The 21,503-nt window shown below is 45.9% G+C and overlaps 1 long non-coding RNA gene across 1 annotated transcript; it reads left to right on the top strand.

Moving 5' to 3' along the window:
* Positions 1-1,423: 1,423 nt before the first annotated feature.
* LOC125629054 (uncharacterized) lies at positions 1,424-2,990 on the top strand. Its single transcript, XR_012664645.1, has 3 exons — positions 1,424-1,492; positions 2,269-2,380; positions 2,752-2,990. It is a non-coding gene; the product is annotated as an uncharacterized LOC125629054 (long non-coding RNA).
* The last annotated feature ends 18,513 nt before the right edge of the window (positions 2,991-21,503 follow it).

Here is a 21,503-nt window from a genome sequence, read left to right as displayed (position 1 = left end):
TCTGTGTCCATCTATTTTGTTATCTCCGAGTGTCTATTTTGCGTCCCTTGACACTACGCTCACTCTGTGTTGCTTCTTTCCCCGCACAGAAGGGACCTATGAAGACCCAGTGACTCAAACAAGGCAGCGTTATAATCTCGTAAGAAGACAGTATGTTTCTCAGACACCACCTACAAGTCTGTTTCTTCCTATCCCTTCTGGTAGGCGCAGTACCCCAGCCAGCCCTCCGGGCTGCTCCCGAGGTACATTGCAAGGGAGGACCCGGATGAAGGGATAGGGAGAGAGTTCAGAGTTACACAGGATGAGAAGCAAAAATCCTTCCCCTTTCGGGAAACCCTCCAATAAAGCCAGCGACCCGCTACCTATTACTGCGCCGTGGGAGACACAGAGAAACAGATCAGGGGAGCAACGGAGCAAAAACCGCGCACAGGAACCTGCGGGCTGGGATCTGAGAGCGATTGGGAAGTCATGGGGACTGGGGGTATTTTCTATAAAAGGATTAAGAATAACATTTCTCTCCGTCTCTGCTCATAGTCGGCCCTGTGATTTCCCTTAAAGTGGGTGTACGATTTCTGGCATTATGGGGAATAAGACGCAACACAATTTAACTTAAAAGCAGGAACATATCTAAACAGAAGGTCCCCCTGTGGTACGCATAATAGATACACAAACACAGCCACACATTATACATGCATGGGCTTTTTAGTTTATACAAAAAGAAAAGGAGTACTTGTGGCACCTTAGAGACTAACCAATTTATTTGAGCATGAGCTCATGCTCAAATAAATTGGTTAGTCTCTAAGGTGCCACAAGTACTCCTTTTCTTTTTGCGAATACAGACTAACACGGCTGTTCCTCTGAAACCTTAGTTTATACAGTGTATATACACACACTCACAGAGTAATCTGATAATTAGATAGATTTTGCATAAACCCACCCTTACCATGCCGGAGAAAATACCCCCTGACACCCTAGAAAAGGCTGCTTTACTGGCTGCAAAGATATGAGAAACTTCGCTTCTGCTACTAAAATTTCTCAACAGTGAAATTATATTTGCCACATGAGGGCGATGTTGCCCCGGACAACAGAACAGACTACACTGTATTTTCCTGGCCGGGGAGTTCGCTTCTCTCTTACCACGGTCCCTCCCACCATCGCCCCTTGTAATCCTCAAACAGCTTCCATCTCCAGAAGTACCATTTCTGAAGCACTTCAGAGAGTAGAGACAGCCAGTCCTGTGCGGCTATTCAAACGAGAGGCGCTCCACCAAAGAGACACAATCGGTTCTTCTAAACCATCATCTAAAGGGCAACATTCTTCCCTTCGCTCCTCTACAGAAACCACGATCAAAAGAGAAACCAGTTCTTGCTGTCGGTGGCACCAGCTCTCCCTCCCTCCCTCTCTCTGTCTCTCTCGGTCCCACATTCCAGGAAGACCCAAGGATGCCTTTAGCTTGGGCCGCAGCTGTGCTGATGCTGTCTGTTCTAAGTGGGTGAGATTCCATCCCTCAGCCTGTTCCCATTGTATTCTTCCAGCTGATAACAGTGTCTAAAATCTTGTGTGTGTTTATATGTCTGTATTATGCATGGAAATACAACGCACTATATCTGTGCTTATACAGTATGTCTGTGTTATGCATGCATTGTATTTCCATTATATCTCAGTGCATCTGTGATGTCTACATGATGTCTGTATCTACCGTATGACTATTAGAAAGGAGTTGAACCAGTATATTCCTATTATGTCTTCTCAGATCTGTTACGTTTCTGTTATATCTGAATGTATGTACAGTATGTTTGTATCACGTCTCTCTCCATCAATGGTATTTATTTTATCTGAGCGCACGTATTATGTATTTATTGTGCCTCCTTGTATCTAATCTGTTTCTATGTACTATTTCTGTTATGTTACTTTCTTTCAACATGTTACTGTTATATCGGAATGTGCCTAATACGTTTATATTATATCTGTGTCTGTTGTCTTTCTGTTATCTCTGAACATCTACAATGTTCTTATTCCTATCTACTCTGTTTCTATTACATCTCAGTGTAACTATTATATTATTATATCTCTATATATTCAGCGTGTTTCCATGATGTGTCTGTTACATGTATATTAACTTGTGTATCATTAAGCTGCTGTTATATCTCTCCGTATATACGGTGCTTCTACTCCGAGTGTTTATATTATTCTGTTTTTATTGTGTCTGTGTATCTATTTTGTTGCTGTTACATTCAGTGCACACAATACGCTATTTTCTCCGCGCAGGACAGACCAATGGAGACTCAGTCACCCAAACCAAAGGCAGCGTCCTGATCTCCCGAGGAGAATCTGTGGTTGTTAACTGCACCTATGAGGCTGTTTCTCCCTATCTCTTCTGGTACGTGCAGTTCCCCAACCAGCCCCCCAGGCTCTTCCTGAAGGACCTGGGAAGGGAGGACTCGGATGAAGGGATCACCAAAGGGTTCAATGCCACCCATGACAAAAAGTACAAATCCTTCCACCTGTGGAAACCGTCCAGCGAACTGAGCGACTCCGGGACCTATTACTGCGCCCTGAGCGACACAGTGACACGGACCGGCAGGGGAGTTGAGCAAAAACCTCCCAGGGGCTGTGGCAGGAATCCCAGGCTCCTAGGAGCGACTGGGGGTGGAGGGAGGAGGAATTCTGTAGCTCAGGAAAGCTTATGCTCAAATAAATTTGTTAGTTTCTAATGTGCCACAAGTCCTCCTTTTCTTTTTGCGGATACAGACTAACAGGCTGCTACTCTGAAACCTGCACTGGACTGTCTCTCAGGAAACCAGCATGAAATCGCCTCTTTCTTCTCCGGCCCAGGATTTTAGGACATGTCAGAGCAAAATTCACCATCAGCTCAGGAAAAAGGGGAAAAATGAACGGAGCTGCGTAATCTGCCTAGGAAATGAAAAATAATAACTCCCCCCATCCCAGGTTGGGAGGGGGGTTGAGAGCCGCTGGTCGAAACAAGCAAGACAGACACAGCGCGGGGGAGGGGTATAACACAGACACACTAATATTTACCGTCTGTGCGCTCACTTTGCCACGTGGGGGGGGGGAGGGTGTTGCGTTAGAAAAATAATAGAAAGGACCGTATTCTTCTGCCTCTGGCGCTCTGCCTTCCCTTGAACAGCCACCAGGGTGAAAGTAATTTAAAGGATTTCAGGGTATGCCCCGAAGTCCTGAGCAGGGGCTGGGCCTCAACCAGAAGAGGTGCGGTCTTTAAATCAAGATTTAAAGGGCCAGGGGGACTCGGGCTGTGGTGGCGGCTGGGAGCCCCCTGCCCTTTAAATCACCCCCGGGAGCTACCAGCTGCAGAGGTGCCTGGGAACTCCCGAGCTGCCCAGGCTCCAGCGGCGATTTAAAGGGCCCGGGACTCCCCGCAGCGGCTGGAGCCCCAGGCCCTGTAAATCGCCTCCGGGGTAGCAGTGGTAGCTGGGGCCTCCAGCGGTGATTTAAAGGGCCATTTAAAGGGGCTCTGGCAGCCTGGCTCTGGTGGCATTTTAAAGGGCCCGGGGCTCCGGCTGCTGCGCGGAGCCCCCCAGGCCCTTTAAATCGCTGGCCTGGGGAAGCCGGTCCAGTACAGCAGGCCATACCAGATCTTGCTGGTAAGCCCTACCAGACCTACTGGCTTACTTTCATCTCTGACAGCCACCCACCCCAGTCTCTGCCCTTCACACCAGACCACCCTCGGGCAGCCTCCTACAGAGAAGAGACACTCACGGCTGTGCAGTCCACTCTGCGGGTGATCCCGGCGGGTGGCAGCTTCAAGACAAAAGACACAAGGGTTTTTTCTTTAAATAATTTTCTGTTCTCTGGAGCTGCGGGATAGAGACAGTCCTGTTCGCCCTAGCTGGGTCTGAGGCCCAGCCCAGTGGTGTTCCAGCCTCCCTGAAAACCTCACCATGCTGTCACGCTGGATAGCAACTGCCTTAACGGTGTTTGCTCTAAGTGAGTGAGGTTTCCTCCCCAGCCCGGTCCCAATTCACTAATCCGGATTAGAATCTTGCCTCCTTACAATGCGGTTGGGGCGGGGGAGGGGGAGGGAGAATGCAATTGAGTGATTGGCCCCTAAGGGTTGTATGTGGGTGAATTCGGTGCCAACTTCTCTTTCCCAGGTGGCCCCGGGCAGTACAGAAATCCGGCAGCCAGTCCCTGCAGGAGCTTCGGAGGGAGCTAGGTGGAACCTCACCTGCTCTCATCTCTCCATGAGAAGTGAGTGGATATTCTGGTGCCGGCAACTCCCCAGCCAGGGGCCCGACTTCATCTTTGAAGGACTCAAAGTCCCGGCTTCCAGCACTGAGCCGGAGGGGACTTTATTCGTAAAGGAGTCGGGGGCTAGAGCTGTTACTCCATACAGGAGACCATATAGGTGTATCCGCTGGGATCTACGATTCCATTGTTTGCTCTAATCCAGGATTTTTCCTGCTAGACAATTATGGGGAACGCAATGAAACACAGCTTTCACTGCAAAGTATGAAACAATCCGAAGCACAAAACTCCCATTCACTCTGATAAAAGCTGGGGACGCCTGTGTTCTGGGAGGAAAAATGTACTATGCAGAAAAGGCAGGTAAGCCTCTAAAGAGAAAAGGGTTTGTGTGTGTGGGGGGGGGATGTTACAGTGAAAAGGACATATACACAGAGACAAATGTGGGTGAGTTAATATACTACATAGATATAAAGCATTTGTCTGTCTATGTAACACCAGGCATTGCCTTGCGCCAGTTATAACCACCATTGTTCCTCCGGAGATTCTGACAGCAAACTATCAGGCAATCCGATTCTGCTAAAATATTTCTCACTGGTTTATGCAGAGTAGCTGTAGCCCTGTCAGTCCCAGGATATCAGCGAGACAAGATGGGTGAGGTAAAGATATTCTACTGGACCAACTTCTGTGGGTGAGACAGCAGGTCTCGAAAGCTTGTCTCTCTTTCATCCACAGAAGTCGGTACAATACAAGGTGTTACCTCACCCACCTTGTCTCCTACTAGTTTAGGCGTTTTGCCATGCGGAGGCAGAGTTGATCTGGAAAAACACACCAATGAGATGATCCGATTCTGTTCCTCCCCTGAGTAGTCTCCTGCCAGCAACCCCTCCCCCAAACTCTGCCCCTCAACCGCTCCCATCTCCAGACTACACCATCCAGAAGCATTTACAGAGCAGACTCACTTCTGTGAAGTTAGGTCCATGTTAATCAGCTAAATGGCAGCTCCAGCACAGAGATACCGGGTATATTTCTAAGGCACCTTCTAGAGTATAAAATTCTCGCCTTCCCTAAATTGAAGTAACAAGACCCGAATAAATAAATTGATATTGGTTTCGGAATTAGCTCTGTTTCCTCGAAGAATCTTTCGGTCCAAGCATGACTCTACCTTGGCTCTCAGCTGTGATAATCGTGTCTGTTCTAAGTGAGTAAGATTGTATTCCTCAGATTTCTCACATTTTATGACCCCCCGTCTTTATCCTGTCTTTACCATTCAATTTGTTTCAATGCTTATAATATATAATGCTTAAATTATGTCTAATTATATCTATTGTTTGTATTATCTCTGAAGTCATTTGTTCTCTATTATATCCGAGTTTAAATATTGTTTCTATGATATCTGATTGTATCTGTGTTTGTATTGACTGAGTGTCAGTGTGCTGTTTCTGCTATATCCGAATTAAATTATGTTGCTAGTGTGTCTAATATGTTTATATTGTCTCTCTGTGCTTTCCTTAGGTTTCTATTATAACTAAGGGAATCTACTACGTTTGTATTTGTATATCTATCATGTAATGTTGCGCTGTTTCAATCTGTTAGAAGTGCATGTTATCTGGGAGCACAGATGCTGGAATTAGGGGTTCTGCCGCATCCCACGGCTGGAAGTACTCATAACAACCCAAATACATGGCTTCCGCCTTCAACACCCACACTATGAAAAACTGTTCCAGCAACACTGTCTGGGAGTGTATCTGAGTGTGTTTGTTCCGCTCTGTCCCTCCCACAGAAGGCACCCATGAGGCAGACTCAGTGATCCAGACTGAAGGCAGCGTTATCATCCCCCAAGGGCACCCGGTGCGTCTGAATTGTACCTATCAATTTTCTCTCTCTACTAATGTTGATCCCTTCTGGTACCTGCAGTCCCCCAGCCAGCCCCCCAGGCTCTTCCTGAGGGACCTGGGAAGGGAGGACTCGGATGAAGGGATCAGAAAAGAGTTCGATGCCACCCACGAGAAAAAGCACAAATCCTTCCACCTGTGGAAACCGGCCAGCGAACTGAGCGACTCCGGGACCTATTACTGCGCCGTGAGAGACACAGTGACAGGGACCGGCAGGGGAGCTGAACAAAAACCACGCAGAGTCTGTGCGGAACAGCAGGGAGGCGGGCACTGGGGCCTGGGGCCGACTGGGGGGCAGAATTTGGAACAGAAATCACACACGCTTTAGCTCTCTGTTTCCTTCTTTGCCCTAATCTGGAGTGTTCCCATGTCAGAAATTATGGTGAATGTCAAATATCATGAATCACCAAGTAAGGTACAATTAGGAAAGACCAGGACACATCATAGGGATATAAGAACGGGCATACTGGGTCAGACCAAAGGTCCATCAAGCCCACTATCTTGTCCTCTGACAGTGGCTAATGGCAGGTGCCCCAAAGAGAATGAACAGACAAGTTATCATCAAGTGATCCATGCCCTGTCACCCAATCCCAGCTTCTGCCAAACAGAGACTAGGGGCTCCATTCCTGCCTATCCTGGCTAATAGCCATTGATGGACCTATCTTCCACGAGTCTATCTAGCTCCCTTTTGAACCCCATTATAGTCCTGACCTCCACAACACCCTCTGGCAAGGCATTCCAGAGGTTGACAGTGCATTGCATGAAATAAATACTTTGTGTTTGTTTTAAACCTGATACCTATTAATTTCCTTTGGTGGCCCCTTGTTCTTGTGTTATGAGAAGGAGTAAATAACACTTCCTTATTTACTTTCTCTATACCACTCATGAATTTATAGACCTCTATCCTATACCCCCTTAGTCGCTTCTTTTCCAAGCTGAAAAGTCCCAGTCTTATTAATCTCTCCTCATACGGAAGCCGTTCTATACCCGTAATAATTTTTGTTGCCCTTTTCTAAACCTTTTCCAATTCCAATAGATGTTTTTTGAGATGGGGCGACCACATCTGCCTGCAGTATTCAAGGTGTGGGTGTACCATGGATTGATATAGAGGCAATATGATATTTTCTGTCTTATCTGTCCCTTTCTTGATGATTTGCCACATTCTGTTCGCTTTTTTGCCTTCCGCTGCACATTGGGTGGATGATTTCAGAGAACTATCCACAATGACTCCAAGATCTCTTTCTTGAGTGGTAACAGATAATTTAGACCCCATCATTGTATATGTACAGTTAGGATTATGTTTTCCAATGTGCATTACTTTGCATTTATCAACACGAAATTTAATTTGCCTTTTTGTTGTCCAGTCACCCAATTTTGTGAAATCCTTTTGTAGCTCTTTGCAGTCTGCCTAGGACTTAACTATCTTGAGTAGTTTTGTATCATCTGCAAATTTTGCCACCTCACTGTTTACCCCTTTTTCCTGATCATTTATGAATACATTGAATAGGACTGGGCCCAGTACAGATCCCTGGGGGACACCACTATTTACCTCTCTCCATTCTGAAAACTGACCATTTATCCCTACCCTTTGTTTCCTATCTTTTAACCAGTTACCAATCCATGAGAGAACCTTCCCTCTTATCCCATGATGTCCTCCCTCTCATGAGCAACTCTAGTGAAAGCTGCCCCAGGCCAGTCCTGTTCTTCAAGGAAAGTGACACCAGACAGTTCAATATCACAAAGACTAAACAAATAAAAACACACAAACTCTACCACGATCACAGTGGAGGAAGTCAGGTTCTGTGGGAAAACTGCATCTGAGCAGCTGAGGAATCTTCCCCTGCCCAGGATACATGGATGAATAGATAGTGAGTCACTGTCTTATGCTCACTCTCTCTGTGAGAATGCCAGTAAAATCAGCCTAAGGAGGCTCAGGTGTAAGAATCTCTGCAGCACCCATTTCCCATTTGTGAACACACTTTGCCACTTGGTGTTAGAAGATCAATACAACAAGTACTGGGACAGAAGAATGTTTGTTACATGTTCTCTGCACTCCTCTGGGACCAGTCTGGACTTTTTGCCCTTCAGACGTTCCCATTTCTGACAGTAGCACTGAGAAGGATTTACAGAGCAGAGAGAATCACTCCTGGGAATTTGGGTCAAGCTGTTCCTGAAGCTCCTGCTCAGAGACACAACATAGATTTTAAGGTTCCCTGTATAGGACAGATTTTTTGCCTTCCCTAATTTGGAACTACTAGCCCAGAAGACAAATCAATTCTTGCGGGATTAGGAAATTAGCTCTGTTTAGTGAAAGAATCATCAACCCAAGGATGGCTCCATCTTGGCTCCCTGCTGTTACAGTCACAGCTGCTCCGAGTCACATCCTACGTCTCAGCTTTGTTACATTCTATGGAACCATGCCTTCGTCCTGCCTTCACAATTTAGTTTGTTTCAAGGCCGAAAATCACGAAGTTCTTATATTATATCCAATTGTATCAATTATGCTTATACTGTCTATAGAGTGTGAATGATTTATTTCTATTATATGTCATCATAAATATTATATTTGGATTATATCTGATTGCATACGCTGTCTGTATTGCCCCTGACTGTCAATATTCTCTGTTTATATCCGAGTCTATATATTATGTCGCTGTTGTATCTGATTGCACCCTTTTTGCTTGCATGGTCTCTCAGTGCAGACTTTGTTTCTGTTGTGTCTTAGTGAAACCACCACGTTTCTACTGTATCTGTGTTTATCATGTTTTTGCTGCACTGTTCGTATCTGTTACACTCATTTATTACAGATTCAGAGCTGATACATGGATGTTGTCTCGGAGTGTATCTATTCTGTGCTGTTCTTCCCACAGAAGGCACCTATGAAGCAGACTCAGTGACCCAAACTGTAGGCAGCGTTACCATCTCCCAAAGGGAACCTGTGCATCTGAATTGTGCCTACCAGATTTCTGGGTCTCCTTATCCCTTCTGGTACGTGCAGTCCCCCAGCCAGCCCCCCAGGCTCTTCCTGGGGGATCTGGGACGGGAGGACTCGGAAGAAGGGATCAGAAAAGCGTTCGATGCCACCCGCGATAAAAAGCTCAAATCCTTCCACCTCTGGAAACCGTCCAGAGAACTGAGAGACTCTGTGACCCATCATCTCAGGCATTGGCACCCTGACAGCAGGATTGTCTGGCTATGTAGACTCCCTCCTCAGGCCCTACGCTACCAGCACTCCCAGCTACCTTCGAGACACCACTGACTTCCTGAGGAAACTTCAATCCATCGGTGATCTTCCTGATAACACCATCCTGGCCACGATGGATGTAGAAGCCCTCTACACCAACATTCCACACAAAGATGGACTACAAGCCGTCAAGAACACTATCCCCGATAATGTCACGGCTAACCTGGTGGCTGAACTTTGTGACTTTGTCCTTACCCATAACTATTTCACATTTGGGGACAATGTATACCTTCAGATCAGCGGCAATGCTATGGGTACCCGCATGGCCCCACAGTATGCCAACATTTTTATGGCTGATTTAGAACAACGCTTCCTCAGCTCTCGTCCCCTAAAGCCCCTAGTCTACTTGCGCTATATTGATGACATCTTCATCATCTGGACCCATGGAAAAGAAGCCCTTGAGGAATTCCACCATGATTTCAACAATTTCCATCCCACCACCAACCTCAGCCTGGTCCAGTCCACACAAGAGATCCACTTCCTGGACACTACAGTGCTAATAAACAATGGCCACATAAACACCACCCTATACCGGAAACCTACTGACCGCTACTCCTACCTGCATGCCTCCAGCTTTCACCCTGACCACACCACACGATCCATCGTCTACAGCCAAGCTCTGCGATACAACTGCATTTGCTCCAACCCCTCAGACAGAGACAAACACCTACAAGATCTCTGTCAAGCTTTCTTACAACTACAATACCCACCTGCAGAAGTAAAGAAACAGATTGATAGAGCCAGAAGAGTTCCCAGAAGTTACCTACTACAGGACAGGCCTAACAAAGAAAATAGCAGAATGCCACTAGCGGTCACCTTCAGCCCCCAACTAAAACCCCTCCAACGCATTATTAAGGATCTACAACCTATCCTAAAGGATGACCCAACACTCTCACAAGTCTTGGGAGACAGGCCAGTCCTTGCCTACAGATAGCCCCGCAACCTGAAGCAAATACTCACCAACAACCACATACCACACAACAGAACCACTAACCCAGAAACTTATCCTTGCAACAAAGCCCGTTGCCAATTGTGCCCACATATCTATTCAGGGGACACCATCACAGGGCCTAATAACATCAGCCACACTATCAGAGGCTCGTTCACCTGCACATCCACCAATGTGATATATGCCATCATGTGCCAGCAATGCCCCTCTGCCATGTACATTGGTCAAACTGGACAGTCTCTACGTAAAAGAATAAATGGACACAAATCAGATGTCAAGAATTATAACATTCATAAACCAGTCGGAGAACACTTCAATCTCTCTGGTCACGCAATCACAGACATGAAGGTCGCTATCTTAAAACAGGTTTCAGAGGAACAGCCATGTTAGTCTGTATTCGCAAAAAGAAAAGGAGTACTTGTGGCACCTTAGAGACTAACCAATTTATTGGAGCATGATCTTTCGTGAGCTACAGCTCACATCATCTGATGTGAGCTGTAGCTCACGAAAGCTCATGCTCAAATAAATTGGTTAGTCTCTAAGGTGCCACAAGTACTCCTTTTCTTTTATCTTAAAACAAAAAACCTTCAAATCCAGACTCCAGCGAGAAACTGCTGAATTGGAATTCATTTGCAAATTGGATACTATTAATTTAGGCTTAAATAGAGACTGGGAGTGGCTAAGTCATTATGCAAGGTAGCCTGTTTCCTCTTGTTTTTTCCTACCCCCCCCCCCCCAGATGTTCTGGTTTAACTTGGATTTAAACTTGGAGAGTGGTCAGTTTAGATGAGCTATTACCAGCAGGAGAGTGAGTTTGTGTGTGTGTATGGGGGTGGGGGGGATGTGAGAAAACCTGGATTTATGCAGGAAATAGCCCGACTTGATTATGTAAAGAGTTGTCACTTTGGATGGGCTAGCACCAGCAGGAGAGTGAATTTGTGTGTGTGGGGGGGGGGGGGGTGGAGGGTGAGAAAACCTGGATTTGTGCTGGAAATGGCCCACCTGATGATCACTTTAGATAAGCTATTACCAGCAGGACAGTGGGGTGGGAGGAGGTATTGTTTCATATTCTCTGTGTATATATAAAGTCTGCTGCAGTTTCCACGGTATGCATCTGATGAAGTGAGCTGTAGCTCAGGAAAGCTCATGCTCAAATAAATTGGTTAGTCTCTAAGGTGCCACGAGTACTCCTTTTCTTTTTGTGACCCATTACTGCGCCGCGAGCCACACATTGACATCGACCTGACACTGCTGAGCAAAAACTGGGCAGGATCTGTGCAGAGCAGCAGGGATGCGGGGACTGGGGGCGATTTAGGGGCAGTAGGCGGGAAGTTTGAAAACACTGAACTTGGAACAGACATCTGCCTCACACACACACAGGACGCACTCACTTGTGCTCTAGGTCTTTTCCCTAATCCGGAGTGTTACTATCTCAGAAATGATGGTGAATGTCATGAATCACCAAGTAAGTTAAAATCAGTGAAGACCAGAACACATCCACCCTCTCATGAGCAACTCTGGTGAAAGCTTCCCCAGCCCCATTCTTGAAGGAAAGTGCAACCAGAGAGTTCAATATCACTAAAACTAAACCAATAAACATTCGAACTCGAGCATGATGGCAGTGAAGAAGTTCATAGTCTACAGGACAGTGGCTCTCCACCTTTCCAGACTACTGTACCCATTACAGGAGTCTGATTTGTCTTGCATACCCGGAGTTTCACCTCACTTAAAAACCACTTGCTTACAAAATCAGACATAAAAATACAAAAGTGTTACAGCATGCAATTACTTAAATATTGCTTACTTTCTCATATATATATATACACACACACAGTCTTTAGAAGACCATCCTCACCTCTTGCATCATAAAAATACTCACTATCTCTGTGAGAAACGCGGCTTTACTGGCAGAGGTGTAAGAACAGAGGCTGCAACCATTTCCCATTTGCGATCACATTTTACCACGCGGGGGCGGTGTGGTCCTAGGTAAATAAAACAAGTAACAGCCCGTTCTTCTGTCCCCTGCTCTCTGCCCGCCCCTGGCAGCACCCTGAACTCCTTTGCCCTTCAGACTGTCCAATTTCTGACGGTAACATTGAGAAAGGTTTATAGAGCAGAGAGAATCACTCTTGTGAAGATGGGTTCAAGCTACTCCGACAACTGACAGCTCCTAGAACGTTCATTGTAAGGCACCTTTGATAGGACAAAATTCTTGCCTTTTCTAAATTAGGGCTACTAGCCAAGAAGACAAATCAATTCTTGCCGGATTAAGAAATTAACTCTCTTTAGTCAAAACCTCGTTCAACTCAAGGATGGCTTCAATTTGGCTCTCCGCTCTTATCGTCATAGCTATTCTGAGTAAGATTCTAGTTCTCAGCTTTGTTACATTCTGTCGAACCATGTGTTGTTACTGACTTCATCATTTAAATTTGTTTCAATGCCCATGATCACGAAGTGCTTATATTACATCCGGTTGTATCTATGTTTGTATTGTCTATGAGGGTCATTGCTCTCTTTCTATTATCCGAGTATAACGATTATATATATATATACACACACCTTTTATATCAAATTGCTTATATTGTGTATTTATTATCTCTGAGTGTCAATATTCTCTATTATATCCGAGTCTAAATATTATGATGCTGATTGCATCCCTTTATGCTTGCATGGTCTCTCAGTGCAGACTTTGTTTCTATTACCTCTGTTAATCTGCCACGTTTTTATTGTATGTACGTTCATCGTGTTTTGCTGCATTGTTTGTATCGGTTACATGTATGTTATCTCGGAGTGTATCATCTCAGATTCTATTATATCTGAGTGTGTCTGTTCTGCTCTGTTCTTCCACAGAAGGCATCTATGGAGCAGACTCAGTGACCCAAACTGACGGCAGCGTTTACATCTCCCAAGGGGACCCAGTGCTTCTTAACTGCACATATCAGATTTCTGGGTTTCCTTACCTCTTCTGGTATGTTCAGGGCTCCAACCAGCCCCCCAGGCTCTTCCTCAGGGACCCGGGAAGCGAGGACTCGGATGAAGGGATCAGAAATGGGTTCAATGCCACCCATGATAAAAAGCACAAATCCTTCCAGCTGTGGAAACCGTCCGGCGAAGTGAGCGACTCCGCGACCTATTACTGCGCCGCGAGCGACACAGTGACACGGACCGGCGGGGGAGCGGAGCAAAAACCGCGCAGGGTCTGTGCGGAGCAGGGGGGAGGCGGGCACTGGCGTCGGCGCGGGGGGCAAAAGGGGAGAAGTTTGAAAACACTGAGATTGGAAACGATCTATAAATTCTCTCTCACACACTCACACAAACTCCCTACCTCTTTAGGTCTCTGTCTTTTGTCTTTTCTTCCGCAACCCGGAGTGGTGCCATTTCTTAAAGGATGGTGACTGTCATGAATCACGAAGTAAGGTGAACTCAGGAAAGACCGGAACACATGAATCCCCACCCCCATGAGCAACTCTGGTGAGAGCTTCCCCCAGCCCTGCTATTTAAGGGAGGTGCAACCAGACAGTCCAATATCACCGAACTTGAACAAAGGAACACAGGAGCGCTACCATGATGACGGTGGAAAAGGCCACATATTAGAGGAGAAGAACTGGCACTGCCCAGTCCAGGAGTCTTCCCCTGCCCGGCACACACAGACAGACAGTCTTCAGAAGGCCTTCCTCACCTCTTGCATCAGACAAATACTATCTGTCTGTCTGTATTGGGAGCTGGAGTTCGGTTTACTGGCAGAGGTGTAAGGAAATCTCCTTCACCTTCTTCGATGTGTGAACACATTGTGCCGCTCGGTGGCGGTGTGCTGCTCAATAAATACAAGTAACAGCCCGTTCTTCTATCCCCTGCTCTCTGCCCGCTCCTGACACCAACCTGGCCCCCTTCGCCCTTCAGACTCTCGCGTTTCTGGCAGCACCAGTGAGGAGGATTTACAGAGCGGAGGGAATCACTCCTGTGAAGCTGGGTTCATGCTGCTCCGAGAGCTGCTATTCAGAGGCACAACATTCATTTTAAGGCACCTTTTATTGGACAGAATTTTTGCCTTCCCTAAACTGGAGCTACTAGCCAAGGAGATAAATCAATTCTTGCGGGATTGGGAAATTAGCTCTGTTTAGTCAAAGAACCCTTTAATCCAAGGATGGCTCCAACTTGGCTCTCCGCTGTTATAGTCACAGGTATATTGAGTAACGTTCTCTGTCTCAGGGCTTGTCTATGCTACCAAGTTTTGTCCTTGAAACTAATGCCGGCACGAAAAAAATCGACAAAAACAAAGTCTCCAAAGCGAATCTGCCTTTGCTCCCTCTGTCGACAGATCATGTCCACATTCAGGGCACCATTGTCTGCAGTGTGAGCAGTGCAATGTGGGTATGAATCCCACAGTGCCTAGTGACACCATCTGTTGCTAGGTGTTGTGGGAAAGCGGAAGGGAGCACAGTGCATCCTGGGACATGCAAAATGTCCCATCATGCACCGTTGTGTCCCAGGCCCCCAAGGGTCTCCAGCTTCCTTTTGCACCATTTTCCCAACTGTCAGTCTTTGTAGCGTGCACCAGCATCTGCAGTGAGAGGATGGATCCCACACTTCTGTCCTATGCGCCGTTAGCTGTGGTGAGGACATAGCACATGGCAGCAAAGTTACTGACAGAGGATGAATCGCAGACACCCGAGTGTGATATAGACGGCAGCGACTTACCAGTGGCATTCACAGAGCAGCTGCATACGGTAGACTGTCACTTCTGGGCTAGGGAAACAAGCACTGATTGGTGGGATCCTAGCGAAAGGGTTCAACGCTACACACGATGAAAAGAGAAAAACCTTCCCCATGTGGAAACAGTCCAGCGAACTGAGCGATTCCGGGACCTATTACTGCATTGCGAGGGATCACCAGAGACACGAAGCAGCGACGGAGCTGGGCAAAAACCGAGCAGGTGCGGGCTCAGGGCTGGGAGCCACATGGGAACTAAAGGGTTAATTTCCTATCCACCTAAATAAATTCTCTCTCCCTCCGGCCCCCAGCCTGGGGCCGGATTCTCTCTCATTTCTGCACGCCAAACTCTTTTGAATTCAAAACTTGCCGTGAATGTCTTGAAACAGAATTTAAGCTAAACTCTGAAAAGGCATGAATACGAGAGAGATTCTATTAAACAAACAAGGAAACATATACATATATATGTCTCCCCAACACAAAACAGAAGTACCCAGGGGCCTGACACCCTTTGAAATCAATGAGATGTAGACACCTATTTGCTTTGGGGAAGTCCCACTAGGTGCCTAAATATCTTTAAGATCTGCCCCCCGAAGCTGTGGCTCTCCCCATTCCAGGCTACTTGAACCCCTTCCAGGAGCCTGATTTGCTTTGCCTACCCTCAAGTTTCACCTCACTTGAAATCTACTTGCTTACAAAAATCAGACCTAAAAACACAAACGTGTCACAGAACAGTGTTACCGAAAAATGGCTGACTTTCTCATTGTTACCATATAATGATAAAATAAATTAATTGGAATATAAATATTGTACTGACATTTCCGTGTATCAGGAGCAGTATAAACAAGTTGTTGTCTGTATGAATTTTTAGTTTGTACTGAATTCTCTAGTGCTTTTTATGTAGCCTGTTGTAAAACTATGGATCGATCAGATGAGTTGATGTACCCCCTGGGAGATCTCTGCGTTCCCTGGTCGTGAACCACCGAAGTAAGTTATCAGCACGTGACTTACTACAATTTTTTTTTCAACCCAGTGCCTATCCATAGCCCCCAGGTGGAGATGTTTTCCCTGAATATATAATACAGTCTCGACAGAGTATTTGCATGTCTGCGAGCCCTGTTTCGTGCTGCCTTCACACCCCCGCCCCAAGTCTCCTGTCTCTGACAGCAGCAGCCAGCCTGTATAAACAAGGGTCAGTCCGTTCAGTGCTATTCAGCCCCCTGGGAGCTCCAGCCCAGAGCCACAACACGGGAGACACATACTGGTCAGCATGATAAGCAGTGGTCTCCGCAGAATTTTATTTAGGCAGCGCAGAACAGCAGAGTTTGAAGGAGGGGTTTGAAAGACAACAATTAGGCAGTTTGTGGATGTATTTGTGGAGATCTCCTCCCAAGAGGGAGGGACGGAATGACAGAAAGCATGAAGGTACTGATTTTAGATCAAGACATACAGGTTCATAGAAGGAAGGCATGAGTGATATAAGCAAAACTGAAATTACATAGACGTCAGGTAACTTTACTTTTACAGAGAGATATTTTGTCCCTGCCCCCACAGAGCTAAAGTGCTTTCAGGGTGCCTAAAAACACCAATTTGGAAAGATGTAATTGCTGAGGGTTTACAGTGAGGAGTGTGAGAGGAGCCTGAATAGAATAGAAAAAGGCACACACCTTTCTCCAGATAGTTTAATCTCACATTAAAGCTGGGATTTCTCAAAGCTGGCTGAAGGATTTGGATGCTTACTCCTCATTGACTGTTTAATGGGGCTTGGACATCCAAACCCTACCATTAGGAACTAGCAGGACACACAGCCAGATCTAGGTGTATTTTAAAATTTCCTTTTCTTATTGTCCAGTGCATTAAGTGAGGCATGACCAATCAGTCCCTCCATCCATCCAGCACTCCATTACTCTTTAAAATGGGAGCTAGGTTCTTAAGTAACTAAGGCGGCTTCTGAAAATTTGACTCTTAAGCCAATTTGATTCCCAGACTAAAGACTTGTCCAAGATCTCACAGAGACACTGTGTTAAAGCCAGGAACTGACTGCCTAGGTCTCATGAGTTTAAGCCCAGGACCATAAGCAGATGACGACCCTTCTTGCTTTTAATTTTAATATGGGAGAGGAAAATATTGAGGACGTCCTAGGATTGTGTCCCATCCCCTTTGTCACGATATAATGCACACAAATGTACCAGAATGACTCCAATGGAGCGTTGGCAATATACACCAACTGAGGGAGCGGCCCAATCAACTCTCAGACAAACCTCAGCCCTCCAGGTGGGTGCCTGCTCTCGCTTTTCATTCATGAGCTTGTCTCTTGTGATTTCAGTGTCTCGGGCTCCCTCTGTCAGTTCTCACTGAGCTGATACTAAAGGCCTTCAGAGCGGGGTCACAGTCTCTGTCTCTCCTCAGGGGAGTGACTTTGTTGCTGACATTATGTGAGTATCTGAATTCGAACCCGGTAGGAATTTGGAAGAGAGATGGTGGGATCAGACCATGGAGAGTTGCCTCTTACCTCGCTCAGCTGGGTTGTGTATGGTGTGCTGGACCAGAGGGAGAGATTTATGTTCACTTGGAGTGAAAGTGATATTAATACAGGCTGGGGTTGGGCGAGTGCTGTAAAGAACTAAAGAGGAGGTTGCTAGCTAGCAAGCTCAAATCAAAGTCAGGCAGGGTATGTTAAATTTCACCTTCCACATCCAAGGTGGACACATACACACAGGTGGATAGGGAGGTTGTGGAATCACCATCCTTGGAGATCTTTAAGAGCAGGTTAGACAAACACCTGTCAGGGAGGATCTAGAAGATAATACTTAGTCTTTCCATGAGTGCAGAGGGCTGGACGAGAAAGCCGCTCCAGCCTGGTCCCTTCCAGTTCTGGGATTCTATGATAGATTCTCCTATGTTCCCATGCCACAGTGTGAACCTGGAAACAGGACCTGTCATAAATATAAAGGGAAGGGTAAACCCCTTTGAAATCCCTCCTGGCCAGGGGAAAGCTCCTCTCACCTGTAAAGGGTTAAGAAGCTAAAGGTAACCTCGCTGGCACCTGACCAAAATGACCAATGAGGAGACAAGATACTTTCAAAAGCTGGGAGGAGGGAGAGAAACAAAGGGTCTGTGTGTCTGTCTTATGCTGGTTTCTGCCGGGGATAGACCAGGAATGGAGTCTTAGAACTTTTAATAAGTAATCTAGCTAGGTATGTGTTAGATTATGATTTCTTTAAATGGCTGAGAAAAGAATTGTGCTGAATAGAATATCTATTTCTGTCTGTGTATCTTTTTTGTAACTTAAGGTTTTGCCTAGAGGGGTTCTCTATGTTTTTGAATCTAATTACCCTGTAAGATATCTACCATCCTGATTTTACAGGGGGGATTTCTTTATTTCTATTTACTTCTAATTTTATTAAGTCTTCTTGTAAGAAAACTGAATGCTTTTTCATTGTTCTCAGATCCAAGGATTTGGGTCTGTGGTCACCAATGCAAACCGGTGAGGCTTTTTATCCAACATTTCCCAGGAAAGGGGGGGTGCAAGTGTTGGGAGGATTGTTCATTGTTCTTAAAATCCAAGGGTCTGGGTCTGTAGTCACCTAGGCAAATTGGTGAGGCTTTTTACCAAACCTTGTCCAGGAAGTGGGGTGCAAGGTTTTGGGAAGTATTTTTGGGGGGCAAAGATGCGTCCAAACAGCTCTTCCCCAATAACCAGTGTTAATTTGGTGGTGGTAGCGGCCAATCCAAGGACAAAGGGTGTAATATTTTGTACCTTGGGGAAGTTTTGACCTAAGCTGGTAAAGATAAGCTTAGGAGGTTTTTCATGCAGGTCCCCACATCTGTACCCTAGAGTTCAGAGTGGGGGAGGAACCTTGACAGGACCCATGACTACAGAATAAACTGTCTGAAATTAGAAAAGGAGTACTTGTGGCACCTTAGAGACTAACCAATTTATTTGAGCATGAGCTTTCGTGAGCTACAGCTCACTTCATCAGATGTATACCGTGGAAACTGCAGCAGACTTTATATACACACAGAGAATATGAAACAATACCTCCTCCCACCCCACTGTCCTGCTGGTAATAGCTTATCTAAAGTGATCAACAGGTGGGCCATTTCCAGCACAAATCCAGGTTCTCTCACCCTCCACCCCCCACACAAATTCACTCTCCTGCTGGTGATAGCCCATCCAAAGTGACAACTCTTTACATAATCAAGTCGGGCTATTTCCTGCATAGATCCAGGTTTTCTCACATCCCCCCCACCCCCATACACACACAAACTCACTCTCCTGCTGGTAATAGCTCATCCAAACTGACCACTCTCCAAGTTTAAATCCAAGTTAAACCAGAACATCTGGGGGGGGGGGTAGGAAAAAACAAGAGGAAACAGGCTACCTTGCATAATGACTTAGCCACTCCCAGTCTCTATTTAAGCCTAAATTAATAGTATCCAATTTGCAAATGAATTCCAATTCAGCAGTTTCTCGCTGGAGTCTGGATTTGAAGTTTTTTTGTTTTAAGATAGCGACCTTCATGTCTGTGATTGCGTGACCAGAGAGATTGAAGTGTTCTCCGACTGGTTTATGAATGTTATAATTCTTGACATCTGATTTGTGTCCATTTATTCTTTTACGTAGAGACTGTCCAGTTTGACCAATGTACATGGCAGAGGGGCATTGCTGGCACATGATGGCATATATCACATTGGTGGATGTGCAGGTGAACGAGCCTCTGATAGTGTGGCTAATGTTATTAGGCCCTGTGATGGTGTCCCCTGAATAGATATGTGAGCATAATTGGCAACGGGCTGTGTTGCAAGGATAAGTTCCTGGGTTAGTGAATTTGTGTGGGGGGGTGGAGGGTGAGAAAACCTGGATTTGTGCTGGAAATGGCCCACCTGTTGATCACTTTAGATAAGCTATTACCAGCAGGACAGTGGGGTGGGAGGAGGTATTGTTTCATATTCTCTGTGTGTATATAAAGTCTGCTGCAGTTTCCACGGTATACATCTGATGAAGTGAGCTGTAGCTCACGAAAGCTCATGCTCAAATAAATTGGTTAGTCTCTAAGGTGCCACAAGTACTCCTTTTCTTTTTGCGAATACAGACTAACACGGCTGTTCCTCTGAAACCTGTCTGAAATTATTATCTCTGTTAAACTGCTTAGTAGAGAGCTTTGTAACTTTGTTAATGAGAGCTACAGAAAAGGTGAAGAGAAGGGACTGGGGTTTTGGCCCTCAGACCCATTATACATTACATGCCCCCATGAAATGCATTCTCTGCCTTGTCTCCTTTCCTAGGTGCCCTGGGCAGAACTGACATCAAGCAGCCAGTCACTGCAGAAACGTCTGAGGGATGAGACCTGAACCTGACTTGCACTCACCCCTCAGTTACAGATGAATGGATTTTCTGGTACCGGCAGTTCCCTAGGCAGGGACCTCACTTTGTAGCTAAGGGATACAGCAAAACAAGTCCGAGCACCGAGCCAGAGGGAGCTTTGCACATCTTTGAGGACAGAAAATCCAGCAGCCTGGCCCTGAGCAGGGCGCGGCCGGCAGACGCAGCGGTGTATTACTGTGCTCTGAGTGACAGTGTGAAAGCCAGGGCAGCCCCCATGCAACAAGTATAACACTCCAGGGCTGCGCAGCGGGGAGCGCCGGGAAAGGGGCAGAGGGATCCCAGTGACACAGGTGAACTGACTCCAGCATTTAAGGAACAGAAGAACACTTACAAAAATCTACATATAGATACAACACCCCCACCTGCCCCATCAGTCCATTGCTGAGTCATGGTGTCAAATCTTCAGCCCTGCTGACTGAAGTCCCCTCTGTTGATAAATGCCAAGTAATGCACATTGGGAAACAATCCCAACTATGCATATAAAAAGATGGGGTCTACATTAGCTTTTACCACTCACAAAAGAAATCTTGGAGTCGTGGGTAGTTCTCTGGAAACATCCACTCAATGAGCAGTGGCAGTCAAAAGCTAACAATGTTGGGCATCATTAGGAAAGGGACAGATAATAAGACAGAAAATATCATATAACCTCTATATGAATCCATGGTACAGCCACATCTCAAATACTGCATGCAGATGTGGTCACCCCATCTCAAAAGAGATATATTGGAATTGGAAAAGTTCAGAAAGGGGCAATAAAACGATTGAGGGTATGGAACAACTTCCATATGAAGAGAGATTAATAAAACTGGGACTTTTGCTTGGAAAAGAGATGACCAAGGGAGGATATGATAGAGGTCTATAAATTCATGACTGGTGTGGAGAAAGTAAATGAAGTGTTATTCACACCTTCTCATAACAGAAAACCTAGGGGTCACCAAATGAAATTAGTAGGTAGCAGGTTTAAAACAAATAAAGGAAAGTATTTCTTCACACAACACACAGTCAGTCAATCTCTGGAACTCTTTGCCAGAGGATGTTGTGTAGGTCAAAACCATAGCAGGATACAAAAAAGAACGGGATAAATTCATGGAG

This window comes from Caretta caretta, chromosome 13, assembly GCF_965140235.1.
Source record: "Caretta caretta isolate rCarCar2 chromosome 13, rCarCar1.hap1, whole genome shotgun sequence".
In the NCBI taxonomy this organism is placed as follows: Eukaryota; Metazoa; Chordata; order Testudines; family Cheloniidae; genus Caretta; species Caretta caretta.
This window is presented reverse-complemented; position numbering and strand designations above follow the sequence as displayed.